Below are 26,838 nucleotides of genomic sequence, written 5' to 3'. Positions count from 1 at the left end.
GTAGGGCATTTGCTTGCATGCAGCAGATTCAGGATAGATGGTGATTCGAATCCTGGCATCCCATATGATCCCCCGTGCCTGTCAGAAGTGATTTCTGAGTGCAAAGCCAGGAGTAACCCTTGAGTGCTGCCGGGTCTGACCCCAATACAAAACAAAGCAAAGAAAAAGTATAGCAACAAGAAAATTAGAAAATTTTTGTATCTTGCAAAGAGGTCATGATTAAATCATTGTCAGAAGGTTTAGGTTTAGTAAGCTCTTGCTGTTATTTGATCTTTTTGTTACTTCTTTTGTTTCTGAATATTAGGTGGCTTCAAATACACATTGGCATTTAAATTGGTGTTTTGTTTGTTTGTTTTTTGGTTTTTGGGTCACACCCGGCAGCGTTCAGGGTTACTCCTGGCTCTATGCTCAGAAATTGCCCCTGGCAGGCACAGGGGACCATATGGGATGCTGGGATTCGAACAACTGTCTGCATGAAAGGCAAACGACTTAACTCTATGCTATCTCTCTGACCCCTAAATTGGTGTGCTTTTATGGTGATGAAAGTATTAAAAAAAAGTTGGAGTTGCTCCAGGAATTGCTGTCCAGGAATTCCAAGCACTATTGCTGATACTGCAGCTTTTGTGTGGCATATTTTCAGTTGCCAGGCCTTCAGGGATTATGAGAAGGATGGGAAAGTTTCTACACTCACTCCAAAAAAGTCCTGATATCAGCCCAAATACTGGCATACCTGGAGTTTTGATCAGATCTGTATCTCTGGAGAGAGTTGTAGATGAGTGGTGATGGTGGGCAAAGTCGCAGTTGGTGCTGCTTTAGCAAGGCAGAGACTTGGTTGGCCCTCTCCTTCTGAGATTTCCATTTTGAAACTGTGAGTCAGTGGAGGAGGGAGGAAGGGAGGGAGGGAAAAGGGAGGGAGGGAGGGGGAGAGAGAGAGAACATCAGAGAGAGGAGAGAGAGAAACGAAAGATTATTGTCATGCTTACCTAGAAAATTTGGTTGAACTAAAACTTTAACCCAATAGTTTTTCATTTTTCTTTTCTTTTACATTTTTTAAAAGATGGAATCACTGTGAGATACATAGTTACAAAGTTGTTGGTAATTGAGTTTCAGTTGTACAATGTCTGAGCACCCATCGTTCACAGTGTACACTATGTTCATTGAAGCACTATACACAATACCCAGAAGCTGTAAATGACTCAAGTGCCCAAGAACAGATAATGAAACTATGGATATTAATACAATGAAATATACTAGAGAACTATCAGAAAAATTGAAGTCATAAAATTTAATTATTTTTTATATACTATAGTTGCATAAATATTTGTCTTTTTTCTTTCACATACTAATATTACCTATTAAGAAATGAAAATATTGTAAAATGATGGAAAATGTAAGAGAAAATCCATGTTTTTTACCAGGAGAAAACACAATGAGTAAAAACATTTCATCTGATGACTGAGGTCTCCCACAAAACATTTACCTGTCAACCTAAGTAAACAGTCTTGCAATAGTTCTGCCTGAACTAAATATCCTCCAAAAAACTTTTCTAGGGATAAAGTCTTAATCTCAAATTAAATTGTCACGTAGACAATATGAAAGATAGAATAAGTGAATTTTCTGCTCAGGAAATGAGGGAAAAGAAAACCATTAACATAAAGCTGAAATTCAAGGTTTTTAAGGGAGAGAGAATAGATTTAGTGACTATAAGGAATGTTGAAGAAAGACATGAAGACTAAAAAAATGAAAAGTTAGAGTTGGAGAGATAGTACAGTAGGAGGAGACTTGCTTTGCATGTGCCAACCCAGGTGCAATACCTGTCACATCATATGGTCCCATGAACACCGCCAGGAGTGATCCCTGAGCACAGAGCCAGGAGTAAAACCTGAGCACAGCTGGGTGTGGCCAAAAAAAAAAAATGAAAGAAGTTTAATCTGTGTTAGGGAAAAAGCTCAAAGGGTGGAATTAATTACTTGCTTTGCATGCAGGAACCTCAAGTTTTCTCCCTGGCTACATGGTCCCCTGGATGTGACCTTATAAGGAAATACATGGGGCTGGAGTGATAGCACAGTAGTAGGGCATTTGCCTTGCACGCAGCTGACCCACAAGGACCTGGGTTCGATCCCTGGCATTCCATATGGTTGCCCAAGCCAGGAGCGATTTCTGAATGAATGAGTGTCACCAGGTTTGGACCCCACCCAAAAAATAAAACAAAAAAACAGGGGAAATAAATGATGCCAACTGTAATTAGAGATGATTAATGAAGAAAAGGTTTTTTTTTTTTTTAAAGCAGAAAGTTATTGAGAGAGGTATGTAGTATTAGAGTTCCTAAGAAAAATAATTTATCATAATTATTCCATGGAAATATCTTGAATGTTGTAGCAGACATAAATCAACATATTGAAAAAGACTACTTGGAAAGTTAATTCAGGATGGCCAGCAATAAATCAAGTCTTGTTAAAACTTTTTTTGTTTTGTTTTGTTTCTTGGTCCTGGCATCACTCAGGGGCTACTCCTGGCTCTATGCTCAGGAATCGTCCCCAGCAGGCTCTGGGGACCATATGAAATGCCAGGATTTGAACCACTGTCCTTCTGCATGCAAGGCAAACACCCTAAACCTGTGCTATCTCTCCGGCCCTCAAGTCTTGTTAAAACAACTGGACTTTAAGTATATTAAAAACTCAAGGCAGGGGGGCTGGAATGGTGGCACAGTGATAGGGTGTTTGCCTTGCACATGGATGACCTAGGACGAATCTTGGTTTGATCCGTGTCCCATATGATCCCCGAAGCCAGGAGCGATTTCTGAGCGCATAGCCAGGAGTAACTCCTGAGCATCACCGAGTGTGGCCCAAAAACCAAAAACAAAAACAAAAAAACAAAAATCCTCAAGGCAGGAAAAATGACATTTTTTGGTTGGTATGTAGCTTGAAGGGAAGGTGCTGGTGCCCTGTCATCCTTAGGGGTTCTAGCAGGCAGTATTTGTCCTGAGTTGTCTTGTTATGATGCAGTTTGAGATTCTGCCCCAGGAATCTATAATGGAAATGTGCTTGCTCATCTCCAGAATGGCAATAGCATGCATTCATTAGGTTCTCTAACCAGACCAAGGAAAGACTTTAGAATTTGATGGAAAGAGGCAGATTGTCTCTGGAGTTAATTCTTACTATGTTAAAGGATTTGAACATCTTGATTAAGGAAATCTTTTCTTAGAATATGAAAAAATAACATACACATCTACCCTTACTAGAAAATTGTGCCACATATTATGAAATCTGCAATGTTTTACATGATGTTTTATAAAAATAAAAATTAAGAAAATAAAAGGATGTGGAACAAACTTCTCAATAGCAACATGCAAAGTTATAAAACAAAGATTTTCTAGAATTTCTCAATCCCAGAAAAAATTAAAAGAGGGATTGATTTCACTAAATTTTTTGTTCTGTTTATTTTGTTTTTGGGCCAACCTGCATATGTTCAGTGCTTACTTTTGTTTTTTTGTGTTCAGGCATTACTCCTGGCAGTGCTCAGGGAATCAAACCTGGGTTGACTGCATGCAATGCAAGTGCCTTAACCACTGTACTGTTGCTCTAGCCTCCATAATTCCACTATATTTAAAGTCATGTTTACATGATTTAAAAAAAATGCCATGAGTGGAACTGGAGAGACAGCACAGCGATATGGTGTTTGCCTTGCATGTGATCGACCCTGGATGGACCCGAGTTTGATTGCATCTCATATAGCCTGAGCCTGCCAGGAGAAATTTCTGAGTACAGAGCAGCCAGGAGTAACCCCTGAGCATTGCCGGATGTAGCCCAAATTCTTCCCCCCTCCAAATGCCATGAACAAAGTTGAAAGAGAAATGATAAAGCTAGTATTTTAATTTGTATTACAAAGAGCTAATCTTGATTTTTAAAAGTCCCATAAAATAAATGACTTTATTATTTATTATGACTATTAATAGGAAATAAAAGGGTTTAAAATATGAGGCTGGCGAGTTGGTAGAGGTAAGGTGTCTGCTTTGCAAGCGCTAGCCAAGGAAGGACCGCAGTTTGATCCCCTGGCGTCCCATATGGTCCCCCCCAAGCCAGGGGCAATTTCTGAGTGCTTAGCCAGGAGTAACCCCTGAGCATCAAACGGGTGTGGCCGGAAAAAAAAAAAAACATGAAGAGTTTGTAGAAAAAAATGCTGGAACGAAAGAGTTAGTATAGTTGGTAAGGCACTTATCTTGTATGTGATCAACATGGGTTCAACTCCCAGTACCACATATGATCCCCTAAGTGTAACACCAGGAGTAAGTCCTGAAAATCATTAGGAACCCAAAAACTTAAAAATAAAAAATGATGGGCCGGAGAGATAGCATGGAGGCAGGGCATTTGCCTTGCATGCAGAAGGACGGTGGGTCAAATCCCAGCATCCCATATGGTCCCAAGAGCCTGCCAGGAGCGATTTCTGAGCCTAGAGCCAGTTATAATCCCTGAGTGCTGCCGGGTGTGACCCAAAAACCAAAAAATAAATAAATAAAAGTAAAAATTGAGGAGACTAGAGCAATAGCATAGCAGGTAGGGCAATTGCTTTGCATTTGGCCAGACCAGTTATAATTCCTGGGATCCCATGTGATCCCCTGAACCTGCCAGGCGTGATTTCTGAGTGCAGGGCCCGAAAAAACACCTGGGTGCCACCAGGTATGGCCCCTCAAAATCGAATATAATTAATTAAAAAAGAAAAATGCAGATGACATGTTATATATTAATTTGCCATATACGAGAAGTATATGTTATAGATAAACTAAAACTTGTAGCTAAGTTGAAGCTTTTTCTCCGCTCCAAAATTATAAATTTGGATTATGGAGAAACTTACACTTTGATTCATTACTGTTCAGGATATAAAGCCTGGGGAAGATTTTTGACAATATGTAGCAAAATGACACATGGATTTGTTCGTTAGACATTTAATTTCTCATAATTTGTTCTGTAGACATTCTACTGTCCCAAAATTTAAACAGGCAATTTTAGAAAGTCAAAATAGCATTTCCTTTATTAGAGTAAATGATTGGGACAACTAGAAATAGACTGAGTTCAGGATATCCAACATTGGAACACCTTTTCTCCCACTAGGTGCCTGGAAAGTAGTTTAAAGTGTCAATGTGCAATGCCTCACATGCCTGAGGTCCAAATTAGGTCTGGGCAACTTTGGTCCCCTGAGCACTAATGGGTATGGTCTTTGTGGATCTTCAACTCCACCAAACATGGCCCTGGTGGCCCCGACACCTATGCTGAAACAAGAACTGTTTCTTTTGTTGTTGTTGTTGTTGTTGTTGTTGTTGTTGAAATAGCACTGTTTCACTGACCCTTTAGACACCGCTAGTTCAGACCCCTTGGGTCCTGGGAAACTCCACCCCCAATAAATAAATGTCGAAAATCTCACAAACTGAAGCAGAATGATATGTTTAAAAATTATGAGATGTGGGGCTGGAGAGATAGCATGGAGGTAAGGCGTTTGCCTTTCATGCAAGAGGTCATCGGTTCGAATCCCAGCGTCCCATATGGTCCCCCGTGCCTGCCAGGAGCAATTTCTGAGCATGGAGCCAGGAGTAACCCCTGAGCACTGCCGGGTGTGACCCAAAAACCACAAAAAAAAAAAAACAAAAAAAAAACAACAACAAAAAAAATTATGAGATGTAACTAGGAGGGAATAAGAACAGGACCAACATGAGAGATTTCTATACGTAGCATGGAGAGTTTTGTGACCTAGAATCTTGTATGTTTTCATAGTCACACATAAAATTTTGGGATCTAAGGAATGTGACTTAGTGGTAGAACCTTCTGTGCATGAGGTGGTGATTTTGTATCTCAGCACCATCCTTCATTGGGAGTGCAGTTCCTGCTGGCATTGTCAGTGTCAATCCCAGTGCCACAGTGTTTGAATCCCAGTGTACGTCAACTAGTGCATGTAAACACTGAATACAAGTGTGAGATCTTTGGACATGGCAATATGGATAACAAAGGGAGTGAGGGAAATTAAATAAGTTAAATAGGTAGTATGGAAATAAAGATTAAATAGGAACTGAAACAAGTTTATATAATATAATTCTAGCATTTTGGTGTTGTAACTACACCAGAAAGCAGCTCAGGAACATAGATTTTGGCATAAGACTTCAGCCTTCATGGTGAAATATATTTTAAATTAATATTACAGTGCTATTTTAAGTATATTGTCGCATTAATTGTTGAACAAAACCAAAACTTTGTCAAGGCTATAAATTTAGAAAATTTTCTCTGGTCCTTTAACATATTGAACAAAGTGAAAATCAAGTACAGAATTACATTAAAGAACAGCTACCATAATATAGTACACGTACGGTGGCCATTTTATTTGTACTCTATATTTACATATTTATGTATATAATACGCATATATATGCTATGGTTTTTAGGTTTTTTGTTTTTGTTTTTGTTTTTTGTGTTTTGTTTGTTTTTTGGGCCACACCCAGTGATGCTCTGGGGTTATTCCTGGCTGTGTGCTCAGAAATCACTCTTGGCTTAGAGGACCATATGGGACTCCAGGAATCAAACCCAGGTCTGTCCTGGCAGCCATGTGAAAGGCAAGCACCCTACCACTGGGCTACCACTCTGCCCCCTGGTTTTTGACTTTTACAATCAGTCATTGAGATTTTTGCTATTATTTTCCTAAGAGGTTTGGAGAGGTCAAATAATCAAATAATTTGCTCCAGATTAGAGAGTTACTAAGTGGGAGGTTGAAATTTAAAACCAAATCCATGTAATTCCAAAGCCTTTACTTTTTCTACCACATTATTGCAGGATATACATCAAATATTGAGAAGAAAGACCACCAGGAGCTAAATATTCTATTTAAACCTGTACATGCTGCTCCGAAAATAAAGATGCAGACCCAGAGTCAGTGCTTTATATGTTCTTCATGCAAGAGCAATGTACTAAAGGAGAGAAGTGTAAGTTTCCTCTGTTTCTGATGGGAAAGTACAACAAACACTTGTCAGTTTTACATAAGTGTTGGAGAAGGAAATTTTACAAGTTGTCGTTGATGACAGAAATTAGTGAAAGATGAAAAATGAAAGTTAGAAGATAAAGGGAAAAATTTAGTAGGCATGAGTTTCCATAATGCTGTTAAAAGCATAAGTAATCTTTAAAATCTCTTATTTTAGAAGTCTAAGTTTTGCACAATCTATTGGTAAACATTGACTTTAAATAAGTTGTTTCCTCTTATGGAAAAAAGAACTAAATGGAGATTTACTCTACATCTTAATTTGTTTTTATTTCCTCTGATAATACAATATTTTCACTCAATTTGTTTGAAAGAAGCAAATTGAAACTTTTATATAGGGGTGAGATGTTACTAGGAAGCAACCCCCTGGCCTCAAACACATGGTGCATACATTTTGCCACTGAGCTATAGGTCTGGCCCCCAATGCTAATTTTTAAAGGTTAACCACCTAAAGATGTGGAGACATAATACATAAGGAGAAGCACTTGCCTGGCATATGTCTGAACCAAGTTTGATTCCTGCCTCTGCATATAGTCCCCTGAACACTGCCAGGAGCGGTCCCTAAGCAAAGAGCCAGGAGTAAGCCCTGAGCACTGCTGAGTGAAAAACAAATAAACATGGGGCCAGAGTGATAGTACAGTGGGTAGAGTGCTATGGCCAACATGGGTTTGATCCCTAGCATTCCATCTGGTCCCCTGAGCCTGCCAGGATTGATTTCTGAGATCAAAGCCAAGAGTAACTCCTGTGCACCAAACAGTGTAGCCCAAAAATAAAAATAAAACAAAACAACAGCTTTTAGGCCAGAGCTATCTAGGCTAAAAGTGGTATTGATATTGTTTTACAAAGAAACCAGAAGTGGTTTTTGTTTTGACTGAAACCAAGTTATAAATTGTAAACCAACAATTTGCCTCTTTTTTTTTTTTTTTTTTTGGTGGTTTTTGGGTCACACCCGGCAGTGCTCAGGGGTTACTCCTGGCTCCATGCTCAGAAATTGCTCCTGGCAGGCACAGGGGACCATATGGGACGCTGGGATTCGAACCGATGACCTCTTGCATGAAAGGCAAACGCTTTACCTCCATGCTATCTCTCCAGCCCCAATTTGCCTCTTTTTAATCACATGTCAACATTTTTTTTTTTTTTTAGTTTTTGGTCCACATGGCAGTGCTCATGTGTTACTCCTGGCTCTGCACTCAGAAATCACTCTTGGCAGGCTCTGGGACTATATAGGATGCAGGAGATTAAACCTGAGTTGGCTGTGTGCAAGGCAACACCCTACCCTCTGTACTATTGCTCCGGCCCTTTATTAGGTGGACAGTTGGTTTACAGTTTTGTTTATATAATAGTATATGACATTTATTATAAATTACTTTTGTGTGTGTGACGCAGGACAGTTTTTATTGAAACTTATTGAGAAAGTTTTGAGAGGTGAGAGAGGGGGAAATAAGTGTGTGCTTTAAGAGAAAGGACAGGCTTTTCTGGAGTGGAAATAACCAAGCAAAGAAATAGACAAGCAAGTGAAAGATATGTTCAAGAGATAATGACAGAGACTTAAAGAGCAAGCCTATTGTACATTTTAAAAATTAATTTTGCAACTTTTCTTTTTTTCAGAGACTGTGTTAATTATCAGTAAAGGTTGAGAAAGTTGAAACACAGTTCCACATGAATTACAACTTTTAAGGTAAGCTAATTAATGTTCCTCTTAAGATTCTAAATGCTCTTAACAGAATTGTGCACTATAATAACACAATAAAAATTTATCAGTAATATTGGGACCGGAGCAGTGGTGCAATCGGTAAGGCATCTGCCTTGCCTGCGCTAGCCTAGGCAAAAATAAACTTATTGAGAAAATTTTGAGAGGTGAGAGAGGGGGAAATAAGTGTGTGCTTTAAGAGAAAGGACAGGGGGCCGGGCGGTGGCGCTGGAGGTAAGGTGCCTGCCTTACCTGCGCTAGCCTAGGAGACGGACCGCGGTTCGATCCCCCGGCGTCCCATATGGTCCCCCAAGCCAGGAGCGACTTCTGAGCGCATAGCCAGGAGTAACCCCTGAGCGTTACCGGGTGTAGCCCAAAAAAAAACCAAAAAAAAAAAAAAAAAAAAAAGAGAAAGGACAGGCTTTTCTGGAGTGGAAATAACCAAGCTAGCCTAGGACAGACCGAGGTTCGATCCCCCCCAATGTCCCATATGGTCCCCTATAGCCAGGAGCAATTTCTTAGTGCATAGCCAGAAGTAACCCCTGAGCATCACCAGGTGTGGACCCCCAAAAAATATTATCAGGAATATCATTCAGATTTAAATTTACTAAGCATTTGCATAAATATTAATAGATTTTAAAATTTTAAATACATTTTTTTTAATTTAATTTTTGTTTTTTTGATCATACCTGGCAGTTCTCAGGGGTTACTCCTGGCTCTGAGCTCAGAAATCACTCTTGGCAGACTCGGGGGACCATATGGGATGCCGGATTCGAACTACCGTCCTTCTGCATGCAAAGCTTGCTATCTCTCCTCTGGCCCCTAGATTTTTAATTTTTAGCAATATGAATTGTTAAGAGATATTGAATATGCATCCTCTAATTTAAGTATCTAATTTAATAGTTTCACTAATTTTATTTGGCTTTGGTCCATATCCTGCAGTGCTCAGGATACCTCTGACTCTGTGACTCAAAGATTATTCCCAGCAGTATTTGGGGTACCCTGCGAGGATTTGGTATCAAACCTGTGCCTCGCTGAATTCAAGGCCAGAACCTTAAATCCTATAATATTGCTCTCGCACCTCAGTCATGGAATTTTGTTTTCCTCTTAACTTGTGCATGTAGAACTGTAGACTGGAGAAAATTGCTTGGATTCCTGCAGAAGGTTGAAGTCCTGATCAGACCTTGAAGAGGCATATAGCTTTGGGTGAAGTTAAAAATCTCCCCTCAGAGATGCAAATCACAGCAACAATAAGATACCATCTCATGCCACAGAGACTGGCACACATCACAAAGAACAAGAACAGTCAGTGCTGGCAGGGATGTGGAGAGAAAGGAACTTCTATTCTTTGCTGGGTGGGAATGCCATCTTGTCCAGCCTTATGGGAAAACAATATGGAGATTCTTTTAAAAAGCGAGAAATTGAGCTCCCATACGATCCAGCTATATACTCCTAGGAATATACCCTAGGTACACAAAAATACGATTCAAAAGTCTCTTCTCACACCTATATTCATTGCAGCACTATTTATAATAGCCAGACTCTGGAAAACAACCAAGATGCCCTTCAACAGATGAAAAGCTGAAGAAACTTTGTTACATATACATAATGGAATATTATTCACCCATCAGGAGAGATGAAGTCATGAAATTTTCCTATACATGGATGTTCGTGGAAATTGTTACGCTGAGTGAAATAAGGCCAGAGGGGGGGAGAGAGACACACACACAGAATAATCTCACTGATCTATGGGTTTTAAGAAAAACAAGAGACATTCTTTTTTCTTTTTTTTTTTGGTTTTGGGGCCACACACCCGACAGTGCTCAGGGTTACTTCCTGGGCTGTCTGCTCAGAAATAGCTCCTGGCACAGGGGACCATATGGGACACTGGGATTCGAACCACCACCTTTAGTCTGAATCGGCTGCTTGCAAGGCAAAATACCCGCTGTGCTATCTCTCCGGGGCCCAAGAGACATTATGTTTATAATGCCCAGAGATGACTGGAAGGACCAGCTCACAATATGAAGCTCACCACAAAGAGTAAGTGAGTGCAGTTAGGAAAATAACTACACTTACTACTACCATAACAATATTAATGAGTGACAGAAGTAGAATGCTGTATCGAATCCAGGCAGGGGGTTGAGGAGGAGGGAGATCGGGGGCATTGGTGGTGAAAATGTTGCAATGTTGAAGGGGTGGTGTTCTTTGTATGACTGAAACCTAACTACAACCATGTTTGTAATCACAGTGTTTAAATAAAGACATTATAAAAAATAAAAATCTCCCCTTGAAATTTACCCAGAAGATAGTTCATTGGCTTAATGTAATTGCATAGCGAGCAAGATCAAGAGATACAAACTCTGGTGCTTCCCAAGTGCATGAAATGATCAGATGATAAAGAAGATGAAGATGGCAGTGATGAAGGTGAAGTTGTGTTTGCATTTGATACAGCCCTGAAAAAAGCAGCTGTTGTTGATCCTGCTTCAAATGACTAAGACAATAATAAAGATAAAAAGGAGGAAGATGCAGTAGCACAGCAGGTAGGGCATTTGCCTTGAATGGTCCAACTCCAGTTCTATCCCTGGCATCCTATATGGTCCTCTGAGCCTGCCAGGAGTGATTTTTGTGTGCAGAGTCAGGAGTAACCCCTAGTGCCAAAGGGAAAGGCCAAAAAAGGGAGGAAGATGAAGAGAACTTCAAAGAAAGAACCTACTGATACTCATTCTAGCCAAAGAGGAGAAAGTTCCTACAAATGCTTTTCCTTCAGTGGCTAAGAGTTCAATAGAGGAGGAGGAATATAAGGATGAGGAAGATGAAGATGAGGACAATGAATCAACTAAGTCTTTCAGTCTGTTGGAAGTCTGAACTTCCACAAATTTTCTCCTGAAATAAAAATGGTTGTCAGAAGTCTTTTTGCTGAACACGACCTTGCTGTTCTAGATGTTAGAATTGGTATATCAAGGGAAATTTGGCTTTGTGGATTCTGAGTCAGCTGAAGATCAGGCAAAAAAACTTTGGAACTCATTTATTTTGTAAATATGTCTTTAGCAGTAAACATTAAACAAGAAAAACCTATTAAAAAAAAAAAAAAAAGAGAGACACTGGGGCCCGGAGAGATAGCACAGCGGCGTTTGTCTTGCAAGCAGCCGATCCAGGACCAAGGTGGGTTGGTTCGAATCCCGGTGTCCCATATGGTCCCCCGTGCCTGTCAGGAGCTATTTCTGAGCAGAAAAGCCAGGAAACCCCTGAGCAGCGCCAGGTGTGGCCCCCCCCCCCACCCCCAAAAAAAAGACACTAAGGCCAAGATGCAAAAATGCTTTTTGACTAAAAATCTACCTTACAGAATTGCTCAGGATAAATTCAAATAAGTGCTTGAAGACTCTAGGAATCAGATTAATCAGCAAGGGTGAAAGAAAAGAAATCGCTGGCATTGAAATTAAACAGAAGCTGATGCAGAGAAATCTTAGAAGAAAAGCAAGGAGCAGAGGTAGATGAATAATCCTTTCCTGTATGAGCACTGGAGAGAAAGGACAAAACTCAAGAATACAGAACTGAAAAGAAGAGTACTTGGAGTGGGGGATATCAAAAACTGATTTTAAGCAACCTTTCCTAGAGTACAGCAGAAGAAAGTAGCCCCAGAAGTTGAGGAGGCAACTTTTATCAAATTGCCCAAGCATCAGAATAGCAAGTCAAAATGGTTTGTGAGAGGAAACCACACAAGAGCCATTAAAGAGTCATTTGATGGTTCCATTTGAGCAAGGATTGTCCCCTGGTAGGGGAGGGAAGTTGTTCCTTCAAAGGGTTTAGTTTTGTTGAACTCATTAGTGAGGAAGATTCCAAAGCTGCCTGATGTGCTTGAAGGAGATGTTCAGTAGAAATTGCTTTCATAACTTGACTGTATGATCCTTAGCCTTCCAAACATCTCAAGACAGGCTCAAGGTTGGGAAGGGCTTCTCTGAAAAGGATATTTGTGTATGTGCTTTGTCTAATGGAAGGAAACCCTGACTTCCAACATTCTTAAAGAGAGCTTTAACAACACATATTTTTTTTTTTTTTTTTTGGTTTTTTGGGCCACACCCAGTGACTCTCAGGGTTACTCCTGGCTATGCACTCAGAAGTTGCTCCTGGCTTGGGGGACCATATGGTAACAGGTCACAGCCCCCCACCCCAGATTAAGGAAGACAATACAAAATAGAAAGAAGCATCAGAAACCCCAAATGTATAAAGCAGCAGACTGAGAAAAAGCATTTAGCTGATAACATCTCCCTTGCAGGAATAAGGAAAAATGACTCAGAGTCCAATGTGTACACTGTAGAGGGTAGAGTCCAGAGTAAGTGAGAGTCATTTCCTGCTAAAAAATAGAACCAAGTTGGGGCTGGAGCGGTGGCGCAAACAATAGGGCATTTGCCTAGGATGGACTAGCACTCTGGCCCATGTCTGTATTTGAAACTAATTTTGGAGTGATGTGTTATGAAGCAACAAAGAACTAATAGAGCAACTTCCTACTGCAAGGCTCCAAGCCTAAGAGGAGAGAGATGAGGGAAAGGTAGAAAACAGACATTCATTGAGCTGCTGAAGAATTCACATGATAACTGCTCACCTCCCACATTTATATGACTTATTGAAATGCCATTTTTTTTCTTTTTTCTTTTTTGGATTTTGGGCCAGACCCATGACGCTCAGTGGTTATTCTGGCTCTGCGCTCAGAAATCACTCCTGGGGGATGGAACCCAGTCAGCTGCATTCAAGCAAATACCGATTCATTATGCTATCAGTCTGTCCCCCCAAAAAATCGATACTAATTTTTTTGCTGGGTTGGGATAACCTATGACCTTTTTAGGGTGGAGGGGTTAATTGGGCCATACCTGGTTGATTTTAGGGGCTTACTCCTGGTAACCTAGGACGGGACTGTGGTTCGATCCCCAGTCGTCTCATATGGTTCCCCAAGCCAGGTGCAATTTTTTTTTTGCAAAAATGACTTTTTCTGGGCCTGAGAGATAGCACAGCGGCGTTTGCCTTGCAAGTACCAATCCAGGACCAAAGGTGTTTGGTTCAATCCCGTGTCCCATATGGTCCCCCGTGCCTGCCAGGGAGCGATTTCTGAGCAGACAGCCAGGAGTAAATCCCTGAGCACCACCGGGTGTGGCCCCCCCCCCAAAAAAAAGACTTTTCTTTTTCTTTTTTTTTTTTATTAATTTTTTATTTTTAATTATGAGAACAAAGATGCAAAGAAAGAGGACAAGGTAAAGTTACAGTGGAAGGACAATCACCCATAAACAGAATTCTCAGTAGTCCCATTGCTGATATCTTAACTTTGAACTTTCAGCCAAAGAACATTAAGAAAAATAAAACAGATCCCATGTACAATCCCATGTACTTTGTCCCTCAAGCCCCCAGATTGTAGTACATAATATTTCTTAGCAGCACACAAAGCAATCTAAAACCATAAAACTTATGTAACTCCTTAAACATTGAAGGCAAAGTACTTTTTACATTTCCATGCACATGCATATTAGTTTAAGTTAACCTCAAAAGTTTAAGTGGGTTTTTTTCTTAAGGATTAGAGTCAAAGAAGCACAGTAAAAACGATGTTAGAGTGGCAATTACTGTTTGCATAGGCCCACCAAAATATGAGGGACATGGAAAGGAAAAGCCTTGGCCTAAATACAAGGATACTCTACCCCTGAAGTTTCCTGGCATAAGACCAACTCTAGGCTTCAGGCAAACTAGTTTGTCCAATCCAGGTCATTGTCTGTAGTGCCAATACACTTTTATTTTTCACACAGTCTCTGTTGTTGGTATTATATTTCTGTATTAATGATCCTGGAGTCTGCCTATTTTATATTGCAGTCAGGATGGTGCAGAGAGTCCTCTCGTTTCACCTCATAATTAAAGGGCAATGCAGAGAACCCTATCCTGTAAGCAGGTCGTTGTTGTTGTCAGGTCTTTTTAGTGTTAAGGGAAGTCTCTTTTGAGCAGGTCGATGTCAGAGCCGTGGTACAGTCTTCCCTGATAGAGGATTGCTTCAGGTGTTGTTTATAAAAAACCTTGGATGTTTCGTAGATAGCTTCCCTGGTTCAGGGGTAAATGGAGGATGCCCATTCTTCTGAGCCTGTGCTAAGTCATTATATCAATGTTCAGGTGTAAGGTCCCCATTGCACTACGAGATTAGTGTGTTCCAATCTCTATTAGATAAGAACTTATTTGTATGTATAGTATTTTTCCATTTTAATTGTGCCTATGCAAACAAGGAACAATGCCACGTGGCATTATTGGCGCATATGGGGGCCATAAGAACAAGTCCAACAATCCCCATGACATGGTTCAATCATAAGCATTAAACAGAGGTACTCTTCCACCAAAATTCCTTATTGAACAGCTCACAAAGAGAAGACAAGATAAAAAGTGGTAGAATTGTCATGGTAAAAGAATATTTAGAAAGAGTTATAGCTGTTAAAGAAAATACACATAAAATATTCAAAAGACATATGTGTCCATTTTATGTCTTTTGAAATAGTTGGGGGTTGTTTAATCCAATGCACGACTTTGGTCTGGATTAGAACTGTGTAGTACTGAAGTTAAAAAAGGGTAAATGTGGAGTACTGATGGTTGGGGGTGAGAGAGTTAAGGAGTAATAATGAGCTTTGTAGGGGTGTGCGAAAGGGCGGAATCTGTTGGGGCAGGAGGTCGGTCTTGGTGCCTAACAAATTAAAGAACTGAGGGTAAAGAGGGTTAATTAAGGGGAAGATAACAAATCCAAATTGGGAGATGAGGGAGTAGAAGGGGCTCTGCTGTGGGGGAGAGGAAATATAACAGAGGGGCTATATGCTTTGTTGTTTATGGATTAGGCTTGGCAATCAGAGAGGGACTACTGTATAGGAAGTCATGTCTACATATACACTTGATTTTAGAGACCTATTTGAATATTATCCTCCAAATCTAGGGAATTCCATTTTTTTTTCCTAGAAACAGTCGAGAATTAAGAATATTTTTGGGTGTTGTTAAAAAGTACTTATGTCGTGCGGGCACATTTGAAAATGAATACTAGTAAGAAAAGAACTCCTGAATGAGGTCCAGTATGCATAGGGGAGGAATTTTTCTCCCCCACTTTCCCCCCAGGGCCCGATTTACCAGGCGTGGCCCTGAAGACCCATCTGGCGTGGGGGGGGGATCTCAATCCCCTGGACTAAGTGGTCAGCCCAGGGGGGCCTAAGGCTAGCTGTCCTGCCCAGAGCCCCCAACATACCAGCTGAAGAGAAACAGAAGAACTGGCATGTGGAGTCTTCTGGGTGCAGCCCCTGCCTCTGTAGTTTGTGGATGCACAGGGGAGGAATTTCTTGCCAGGAGCAATTTTTTGAGCGCACAGCCAGAAGTAAACCCTGAATATCACTGGGTGTGGCCCAAAAAAGCAAAAAAAAAAAAAATTCTTTTTATTTAAGCACCATATTTATAGCTCTGCACTCAGTAATCACCCCTGGCAAGCTGGGGGACCATATGGGTATTTGTATCGAACCGGGTCCCTCTAGTGTTGGCTGTATGCAAGGCAAATAAATGCCTACTCCTTTGCTATCTCTTCAGCCCCTAGCCTCTTTGTCTTTCACTGCAGAAAAGAGTTTCAAAAAGTGATCTCAAATATTTTTATTTAGAGGACCATTTTATTCTGAATGTGGAATTCTCCAGAGAGGAAGAAAAAATGAGGAAAGGCCAAAAGTAAAAGAAATCTTAAAAAGGTAGGTTTTCAGGCAATGCCAGAGAGGTAGGTAGTACAGGGAGTAGGTTGCTTGCCTTGCATGAGGCTGATCCCTATTCAATCCCAGCACCACCTGCAATCCTCAAGCACTGATGAGGGTCCCTCTTGAGCAGGAATAGTCGATAGGCACCTCTAAATGTAACCCCAACACCTAAAATTTAAAATAAAAAAGACTGGCAAACATATGATAGAATGCTATAAAAGCAGGGGTCTCAAACTCAATTTACTGGGGGCCGCAGGAGGCAAAGTTGGGGTGAGGCAGGGTCACACACATAAGGGATTTCGCTTACCGAATGTTCGCAATAAAAAATTGCATTAGTAAGAAAAAAAAATCACATTAAACATTTGCATACCCCAAACAAAACTGCTCAGGGTATGCGAATGTTTAATGCGATTTTTTTCTTACTAATGCAATTTTTATTGTGATTATTCGGTAAGCAAATAATCTCGAATACTGCGATATTTGAAGGCCGGCCCGTGGGCCACAAAATGTTGTATAGAGGGCTCAAACGGCCCATGGGCCGCGAGTTTGAGACCCCTGCTATAAAGTATAAAGAAGATTATGTACCCATGCTGGGGTGGTTGAGCTGTGTCCCCAGGAAACTACTAAGTTTTTCCTACTTGCCTTGAACTCTCTATACAGGCAAAAGTCCTTTACTAGGGCATTGTCAGGAGTTTGATTATCTTAATTTCAGCCGGGCTTGGTATCTGTTGGATTGTCTCTTGAAGGGAGGTCTAGCCATTGAGTTAGGTTGGGCTCCTGAGTTACCTTAATTTGGGGCATCAGGCTAGTCTTAAATCTGGACTGAGTTTATTTTGCGAGTTTTAAGGCGAGGGATAGGTCAAGGCAGGACAACTTCTTTTTGCCTCATGTCTTGGTCTTTCTGTTTTGGTTATGGCTTTTGATTCTTTGCAAAACGTCCTTTCTGACTATCTACTTTAGTGTTATCTTTTGTAGTCATTGCAAACAAATTTTAACACTATGAAATAGTCTCTTGTAGAGAACTGCAAATGGAGTGGAAAGGAAAAACTTAAAAAAATATATTTACATATGTAGTATAAAGAATAAAAAGAAGCTATCAATAGGTAACTATACGACTATCTAGGGGCCACACAGTCATTCTGTTTGGCATGAGCAGGTTCAGAGTTGGCTTGACATTTAGGGATTAGCTGAACATTCTGCTTCTGACCAAGCATAGTGTTTAAAGAACTAGAAAGTTGAAATATTGCTAATGTGGTACCTAGGAGAAGGAGCAAGTAAATCTTGGGCTTAGAAAGTTTTTTACACATTGGTGGTTCGAGTCCTGGCATACCATATGGTCCCCTGAGCCTGCCAGGAGCGATTTCTGAGTGTAGAGCCAGGAATAACCTCTGAGCGCTGCCGGGTGTGACCCCCCCCAAAAAAAAAAAACAAAAAAAAACAAAAAAAAATAAAAGAAGAAAGTTTTTTACACATTAATCAATATTTAAACAATTTTTTTTGTTTTTACACAGTGTTCTATTTGCTCCAATACATATGATGATCATCTCCTCCTTTTCCTCCTTCCCCTCTTCTTACTCTTCTTCCTCCTTTTTTTCTTTTTCCCCTCCTCTACTACTCCCCACCTCTGCCCTCCCCTTCTTCTCCTCCACTTAGACACCTTTTTAGCTGTGTTAGTTTTCTGATTTCATTGTTAACTCTTCACCACCCACTCCCATTTACTTTGTCCAGGGCAATTTTGAAGACAACTAGTTAGGTACATTGGAGACTGTACTTCTATTCTATTTGGCTTTGTTTGATTCTTTCATAAGTATACAGAGGTTGGTTAAGAGGTGTTTTTTTTGTTGTTTTTTTTTTTGTTGTTGTTGTTGTTGTTTTTGGGCCACACCCGATGACACTCAGAAATTGCTCCTGACCATATGGGACACTGTGAGATCAAACCACGGTCCATCCTAAGTCAGTGTGTGTAAGGCAAATGCCCTACCACTTGTGCCACCATTCTGACTCCTAGTTATGAGTTTTGAGGAGGAAGATACAAAGGTCAATGCTGTTTTATGACATGACTTTTGTGTGACATCAGTGTCGATACTGACCTTGATGACCTGAAGAAGGCAGGTTGTTTGTTAGATTTCTTTGTTATTAGGTTACCACCATCCCTTTTTCATGATGAACTCTCAAATGAAGTCACTGATTATGGGGTCAAGGAGTTTTGCTCAGGGAGAGAGCACTAACTTGCTTTGTCCAGGGGTCTCAAACTCAATTTACCTGCGGGCCGCAGGAGGCAAAGTCGGGGTGATCCTTGAGTGCAAAGTCAGTAGTAAGCCTTGAACATTGGGGGGTGTGACCCAAACAACTAAAACAAAACAAAACAAAACAAGATTCCTCTAGGGCAGGCCACAAAATGTATGGAGGGCCACAAACGGCCTGTAGGCCACGAGTTTGAGACCCTTGGTATATGTGAAGGTCTGGGTTCAGTTTCTGAAAATGGCAAAAAAGAAAAGTGGGGAATTAAGGTCCACTTAATTATTGGGAAATTTTGCTTCAGAGATGCTTTTCTTCTCCCCAATTTTCTTATTCAATTATTTATATAGTGTGGTTTCATCAGTATTATATTTTATAATTTTTTATTAGTATTGGAGTTGTTTCCTTTTTCTTCTTGTTATGAAAGAATAAGAATGCCAATTTGTGGTTGGAGACATAGTACGGTAGTTATTTTCCTTGCACGAGCCAAGCAGTATACAATTCTCAGCCCACCATACAGTTCCCCACCTCCAGGATTGTTCCCTGATAGCAGAGCCAGGATTAAGCTCTAAGCACTGCCAGGTATGACACAAACTATCTCCCTACCCCTTGTGTATGAAAACAAATGCTATTCTTGATTTAACTTGGTTTGTTTCATATATTTTGGGTCAGGGAATTCTCTTTTTATTCTTTAACAAAGATGTGAAATCTTTACTCTGCCAAGAGCCATTTGGATTTTTATAGCATCATTTGTGGGTAGTACAGGCAGATGGGCTGCTGGCATCTGGTAAGCGTCTATATCTGTTCCATCAGTGTACCAGTACTAGACTCCAAGATTTTGTAGGCCTATTGCTGAGCATTGCCCCTGGTGCTTTAGAGAGCACACTTCTTAGTCACTAAGACATATTTGTTTCTATGTTCTCAGTATGATGGATGGAGTCTGGCACATTGTTTTCTTTTTTTTCGGTGGGTGGTTGGTTTTTGGCTCATACTCGGTGACGCTCAAGGGTTACTACTGGCTCTACACTCAGAAATCGCCCCTGGCAGACTCAGGGGACATATGGGACGCTGGGAATCGAACTATTATTGGTCCTGGATTGGCTGCATGCAAGGCAAATGCACTACTACTGTGCTATCTCTCCGGCCCTACATTGTTTTTGTTATAAATGTTAAATAAATGGATCAATTAGACTTCTTTTATTAGGGTGGAATTGTGTTTGCTTTTATTTTCTCATTTGGGGGGGGGCACAACTGGTGGTGCTCAGGGGCCACTCCTGGCTATGTGCTCAGAAATTGTTCCTGGTGGGGCCAGAGAGATAGCATGGAGGTAGAGTGTTTGCCTTTCATGCAGAAGAACGGTGAGTTTGCCAGGAGTGATTTCTTTTCTTTTTTCTTTTTTTGGTTTTTCAGGCCACACCCATTTGATGCTCAGGGGTTGCCCCTGGCTTGGGGGGACCATATGGGACGCCGGGGAATCGAACCGCGGTCCTTCCTTGGCTAACGCTTGCAAAGCAGACACCTTACCTCTAGCGCCACCTCGCCGGCCCTGCCAGGAGTGATTTCTGAGTGTCGAGCCAGGAGTAACCCCTGAGCTCTGCTGGGTGTGAATCAAAAACCAAAAATCAATCAATCAATCAATCGCTCCTTGCAGGCTCAGGGGACCATATGAGATGCCAGGAATTGAACCCATGTCCATCCCAGTTCGGCCGTGTGCAAGGCAAATGCCCTGCCACTGTGCTATTGCTCCTGCCCCTATTTTCTCATTCTTAAAAACATTTAATTTCACTAAAATTTAAGGTTTTTCTCTCTCACTAATTAATATTTGGGGGGGGGGCTCTCACCTGGTGGTATTCAGGGGTTACTCCTAACTCTGTGCTCAGAAATCACTCCTGGCAGGCTCAGGGGACCCTATGGGATGGCAGGGATCAAACCTGGGTTGGCCATGTGCAAGGCAAACGCCCTACCTGCTGTGTTATTGCTCTGGCCCCACTAATTCAAATTCTTAAGTCAGAATTAAATTCTATTTGCTATACCAAAGCGAACTTTCAACCAGTGATCTCACTTTCTAAATTCTGTGAGTAACATGAAGATTATCTCATATAGAGCTGGCTCTCAATTGTGGTTCCTGCCCCAGCAACATCAGTGTCCCTGGAGGATTAAAGATCTCTGTTGTAGATCTTTTGCTTGTTTGTTTTTGGGGGGCACACCCAGAGGTCCTCAGGAATTTATTCCAGACTCTGTGCTCAGATTACTCCTGGCAGGGCTCTAGAAAACCACATGTAGTGCCAGGGTAGATGCTTGGAGGCAAATACACCCTACCTGCTGTACTATTTCTCTGGTTCTCCTTGATTTGCATTTTTTATTGAAGCCACATATAAAGCAGCTGTATGTTTTTTTTTTTCCCTCTCTCCCAGCATACTCCTCCAGCACCTGCAGCCCTATGGCTCTTATTCCCCTGGGCTTTGCCTCAGGCTCCCACTGATGTCAGGACTCTCCCACATGCCTTTCTGGCAGCAGCTTTAGCTAAATCACTGGCCTTTCCCTGCTCTCTCTTGGCCCAGAGCAGTGGAGAACTCTTCTACCAGCAGCTTATCTTAATGGGTGGGAGCAACAAAAATCTAATAGCAGGGATTGCTAGCTCACTCTCCCCAGACAGCTGCTTATTTTTTTCCCCCCAGCTCCCCAGCTGGCCTTATAGCTGCTAAGAAAACCTGCTCCCCTCCTCCATCTCTCCTTTTACCTTTTCACTGCCAGTCTATTTTCTCTCTGGGGTCATGGACCCCTCCACTCTTTCCCTTTGGGAGGGCTTTCTTGGCAGCCGACAACCCTCCTTAGCTGACTACACTCCCCTCACAAGGCATTGAATACTTATGGGGAAGGTAATAGTGTCAACACAGTGCTAAGTCGTCTATGTAAAGCTGGTATGCACATATAAAACATTTATTCAGGTCCCACTGTTTTATCTAATCTAAGGACTCTTTTTTTCTTTAAGCCAAGAATTTAATCTCATCCTGTAGCCCCTTTCAAGACAAAGGTCTAATTGTGTTAGTGTGGAAGAAAAGCCCAGTACTATTGCCATATGCTCTCCAAAGAGGTACTCTGAGTTTATAAGACATTTTAGCCAAGAAAGACAATAACATAATTATGCTAATCATATGCATTCTTGTCGTATTTCAAACATCTTCCTAGTGATTATCAACAAAGAAACATGCAGTCTTGGTCTAATTTTATTTGCAGTCTGTTAGGTGGCTATCATAGTTGTTTTAGTGAGAGGTGAGTTTCATAATTCAAGATACAGTTATGGGGCCAGAGTGATAGCACAGCTGTAGGGGTTTTCCTGGCAAGCGGCCTATCCAGGACTGAATCCTGTTTGATCCTTGACATCCCATATAGTCCCCTGAGCCTGGCAGGAGCAATTTCAGAGCCAGGAGTAATCCCTAAGTGCCACAGGGTGTTGCCCCCAAACAAAACAAAAAAAGACCAAGATACCGGTTTTTTTTGTTTTTTTGTTTTGTTTTGTTTTGTTTTTGGGTCACACCCAACTGCGCTCAGGGGTTACTCCTGGCTCCATGCTCAGAAATCACTTCTGGCAGGCTCAGGGTACCATATGGGATGCTGGGATTCAAACCAATGACCTTCTGCATGAGAGACAAACGCCCCTCCATGCTATCTCTTCAGCTCCAAAGATACAGTTTTGCCTACAGGAGATAAGTCCACTGTAACATGGTAAAAATTCTGATTAGAGTGAAGTATGTGTCTACACTAATGTAGTTTTGTATGTCTGTATGTATCTCTGTATACTTATTTTTAAACATAAACAAATTTAGCAAAATGACCTAACTAGACTTACTCAAATTAGAAAATTATTTGTAATAAAATTTCATTCATTACTAAAAGCAAGCTTTTTCTAGCAATATACCTGTCAAAGTCTGTTCTCTTCTGTCAGGGATGGAGAACATCAGCTGTGAGGAAGGAGAGAGAGCTGATAGTGATTACTCCTAAGTACCTTCAAGAAAGGATAATGTTTGCCCTGTTCTCTCTTAATTCCCAGCATGAGTATAGATTTGGCATTAATGGAGACTGAAATATTTGTCAAATGATGAGTGTGGCTTTGTTTTAGAAAGATTTCATGAGAAATGTAGATTGAATGCATTTTAGCTGAGTAATACACATCGAATCTCAAAACTGGAAAACTTTAGTGAGACATGAAGAGATTATCTTGGAGCATGAAGTTACGAGAGCAACACTGTTGGTCTGATATGATATGAAGGGTTACATGTAGGTAAGTGGAATAGAAAGATTTGGTTCAAATGGAATGTCAGAGTCAGGAATTCAGGCTAATTCTGATGGGTGCTGGCAAGCTATTATAATTGTTTCAGATGTAGAATAACTGAAAGTGGTATTTCCACAATATCTAAGTGTTATGTTTAAAAGAAATGGGATTAAACAAAATAGAGGAGAACTCTTGGCTGGTCATTTCAGAAATTCTTCAATAATAAATGATCAAAAATTTGACTGGGATGGTCAGTAGTGAGAATGATAAAAAAAAAAGTTTCAAATATGTTAGGAATGACAGAGCAATAGTACAGCTGGTAGGGCTTTGCATACAGCTGACATAGGTTCAATTCCTGGCATCTCATGACTGCCTGAACCTTCCAGGAGTGATCTTTAAGTACAGAGCCAAGAGTAAGCCCAAAGCACTGCCATGTGTGCCCTCTACCCCTCAATTATATGTATATATGTATATATATTTACATGTATATGTGTGTATATATGCTACATGTAATTATATATATTAGGGATAATTAAGAGGCAAATTGTAGAGCACAACAGAGAAGAAAGTAGTAAAGTTAACTTACAGGTCTCAAGACACACTCTGGAAATAGGGCAGAGCTGTGAGCACAGTCTGCAGGCATCAGAACAATATTCCAGAATGAGGTTGGCCTGCTTATACTGAAGGATTGTCTTGCTTAGGGTTTTGGTTTAGGCTCTTTTGTGGGGGCTCCATCTCTCAGTGTGCTCAGGATTCAACACAGCAAAAGGACAAAACATACAATCCAGTCCTCTGAACTATCTTTTCAGCTCTTAGTTTAGTTTTAAAGTTAGACACAATTCTACCCAATACCTAGAGCCTGAGAAAGCCTTTCTGGAAAGATGTGAGTAATTTATTAGCCAGAAACTTAATGTATTAAGTTTTTACATTTACATTTTTATGCACATGGAAAAATCTTAACATGCCAATGGTATAAGGTAAGCAAGCAGTTCTATATGTTCTAGGGACTTCTGCCCTATAATTTTCCCATCACTACCAAACACATCTGCTCTATAAACAGGGTATGTGTGGACTATGAAAGGTTCACCTCTTTCATTTAACAGGACATAGGGATCATCTGGTCCATGGATACTGATAGCAAAAATTTAAAGAATTTACTTAGATATATTTTACATAGGTAAAACATTAAGTTTTAATATTATCCTCTTTCCCAATAGATGGTTCATAAAACTTTTCACCCTTTCTGTATGTTTTCTTATAATTTTGTTGTTCTGTTTACTCTGCAGACATTTTGAGTTTGATCTAGATCTATTTATTTTTGCTCTCATTTGTGCTATTTGGGGGGGGGTGTCACACCTGGCGCAACTCAGGGGTTACTCCTAGCTCTGTACTCAGAAGTCACGCCTGGCAAGCTCGGGGTACCATATGGTATGCCGGGAATCAAACTGAGGTCTGTCTGGGGTTGGATGCATGCAAGGCAGATGCCCTACCACTGTGCTATCACTCCGGCCCTTTGTTTGTGCTTTAGGTATCATTTTTAAAAAAGATTAAACTAGACTAATACTGATAAATATCTTTAGGAGTTTTATGGTTTCAAGTCTTATGTATAAGTTGATGCATTTCAAGTTAATTTTGTGGTTAATGTTAGCGTTCTAATTTCATTGTTCTGCATGGTGTCTCTTAGTTTAGGAGAGATAACTATTGATGGTGGTGGTAGTGGGGTATTGTTGAGCAATACCTGATGATGCTCAGATCTTATTTCAGGAATAACTCCTGCTTGGGCTTGGGGAACCAAATAAGGTTCTGGTGACGGAGTCTAGATGGGCTGTATACAAGGTGAGCCCAGGCAATAGCATAGCCGCTGTGCTTCACTCTGGCTGCATATTTTTTCTACTCAAGGAGCTCCCACAACAACACATAAAAAACATCACCATACTACAAAGGTTAAATTGGGAAAATGACTCAGAACCCCACCACATCTTGTGATTGAAGATATTAGTTCTGAAGACTTACGACATCAGCATAATCTCTATATGGAAATGTTAAAGCAGTTCAAAGAGCTCAAAGAAACCATGGAATGGACATCCATAAGACTCAAGAGGCTATGAGAATAGAAATGAAAAAACTTCAAACAAATATCAGGACTGAAAAACATGATAGATTAAATGAAAATCCACTAGAAAGTTACACCAGCAGAGTAACAGCTGAGGAAAACAGAATCAGTGAGTTAGAAGATGAGCTGCATAAACCTCTATTAAGCAGAAGAAATTTGGATAGTCAGAATAAACAAACAAAAGATGGAAAATATCTTCAGAATAAGTGAAGAGACTGTAGATGTTTGGAATAAATTTTAACAGGAACAACGTAAGAATTGTTGAGGTCCCATAGAACCAGGAACAAAATCCCTACGAAGAAGCAACAGTCAAAGATATCATCCCTGGAAAATTCCCAGAGCTGAAGAATGCTTGCATATACATCCTGGAGGCCTGCAGAGTACCAGCTAAAAGAAATTCAAGTAAGCACCTCTACACATATTCAATTCAGAATGATAAAAATCATAAATAGAGATAGAATACTGAAAACAACATTATCAAAGTTGAAAATTATATACAAAGAAAAAAAATTAAGATTTTATAGCAGATTTATCACAAAGCAACCCTCCAGGTCCAAGGCAGAGATGGAATATAGTGGAAAGAAACCTCAACAAAATGAATGCCTCATCAAGAATATTTCACCCTGCCAGAATTTCTTTCAGATTTGATGGAATGATAAATAGCTTCACAGATAAACAACTCAGAAACTTTATGACTCAGAGCCAACCTTAAAAAATGAATTGAGGGGCTGGAGCAATAGCGCAGTGGTATGGCATTTGCCTTTCATGCGACTGACCTAAAGCAAACAAGAGAAAAGTATGTCCATGGAAGGAAGGAAGGAAGGAAGGAAGGAAGGAAGGAAGGAAGGAAGGAAGGAAGGAAGGAAGGAAGGAAGGAAGGAAGGAAGGAAGGAAGGAGGGAGGGAGGGAGAAAGGAAGAAGGGAGGGAGAAAGGAAGAAGGGAGGAAGGAAGGAAGAAGGGAGGGAGGAAGGAAGAAGGGAGGAAGGAAGGAAGGAGGGAGGAAGGAAGGAAGGAAGGAAGGAAGGAAGGAAGGAAGGAAGGAAGGAAGGAAGGAAGAAGGAAGATGAGTGTTTCAAAATCAAACACTCTTGAAATTTATTTGGAACAATAATAGCCATGAATAGCTAAAGCAATCCTTTACTAAAAGAAGGTGGGAGGCACTACTTTCCTCAACTTTAAATTATACTATAAAGCAGTAATCATTAAAACAGCATGATAGGGGCCCGGAGAGATAGCACAGCGGCGTTTGCCTTGCAAGCAGCCGATCCAGTTCAAAGGTGGTTGGTTCGAATCCCGGTGTCCCATATGGTCCCCTGTGCCTGCCAGGAGCTATTTCTGAGCAGACAGCCAGGAGTAAGCCCTGAGCACCGCTGGGTGTGGCCCAAAAACAAAAAAAAAACAAAAAAAAAAACAGCATGGTATTGGAATAAAGACACACTCAGATCAATAGAATAGACTTAAATATTCTGAGACTGACCCCCACAGGTATACGATTAATTAATCTTTGATAAAGAAGCAGGAAAGACAAAGTGTAGCAAGGAAAGCCTCTTCAGCAAGTGGTAGTGGGGGGAAATTGTTCAACTTTATGCAAAAACATGAACTCAGACCTCTCTTTAGTGCCATGCATGAAGATCAAATCAAAATGGTTTCAAGACCTTGATACCAGACCTGAAACGTTAAAGTACATAGAGGAAAATGTAGGCATAACACTTTGTGACATTTAAGCTAAAGGCCTCTTCAAAGATGAAATACCACTGTTTAAGCAAGTGGAAATAAA

General features: G+C 40.7%; 1 protein-coding gene across 1 annotated transcript in view; it reads left to right on the top strand.

Annotated features, from left to right (window-relative positions):
• The window catches only part of CAB39L (calcium binding protein 39 like), a 108,898-nt gene that overhangs the window by 9,398 nt on the left and 72,662 nt on the right, over positions 1–26,838 (top strand). Inside the window, exon 2 of the mRNA XM_049778834.1 lies at positions 8,622–8,691. The gene's annotated coding sequence lies outside the window, so the exon portion shown is untranslated. The remainder of the gene's footprint in view (positions 1–8,621; positions 8,692–26,838) is intronic.

Source organism: Suncus etruscus, chromosome 8 (assembly GCF_024139225.1).
Source record: "Suncus etruscus isolate mSunEtr1 chromosome 8, mSunEtr1.pri.cur, whole genome shotgun sequence".
Lineage (NCBI taxonomy): Eukaryota > Metazoa > Chordata > Mammalia > Eulipotyphla > Soricidae > Suncus > Suncus etruscus.
This window is presented reverse-complemented; position numbering and strand designations above follow the sequence as displayed.